Genomic DNA, 628 nt, shown 5'->3' with positions numbered 1-628 from the left:
GAGAGGGGGGAGGGGGAAGAAAGAGAGTCGCGCCGGAGGGGGGTGTGGAAAAGGTGGCCGTCGCGCTGCCGCCTGTGATGGAGAGTGGGGAATCTCCATGCCGCCACCGCTACCGCTTCTTCCTTGCCGTTTTCATTGCAATTCGCAGTGTCGCCACCACTACCGCAACCCTTTCCACTGCACGTGATCCGCCACCACCACCGCATCTCTCCTCTCCTCTCGATTTGCAGTTCACTGCCGCAACCCCTCCTCTCCCACCACCGCCGCAGCCCCTCTCCTCTCTGCTTCTGATTTTGCTTTTGTTGTTGCTTTGATTTCATTATTCATTCTTGTCGTTGGTGTTGTTCTTCTAATTGTTGTTGTTTCATTGTTATTGTTGTTTTACTGCTTCTGCTTTCTGCTTCTGCATGCTGCTTCTGCATTCTGCTTCTGTTTCTGCATTTTGAGGAAGATGGGGAAAGGCATTTTCGTCCGAAGGACGATTTTTAAACAAACTGAAATTTTAGGGACCATTTTGTAGCGAAAAAAGGTCGAAGACGAAATAAATTTTCGGCATTTACGTTAGGGACCAAAATCGTATTTAACCCTAATATTTAATTAAGAATTTTTTTTTTGGGATAAATAATTA

Source organism: Arachis ipaensis, chromosome B06 (genome assembly GCF_000816755.2).
Source record: "Arachis ipaensis cultivar K30076 chromosome B06, Araip1.1, whole genome shotgun sequence".
NCBI lineage: Eukaryota > Viridiplantae > Streptophyta > Magnoliopsida > Fabales > Fabaceae > Arachis > Arachis ipaensis.
This window is presented reverse-complemented; position numbering follows the sequence as displayed.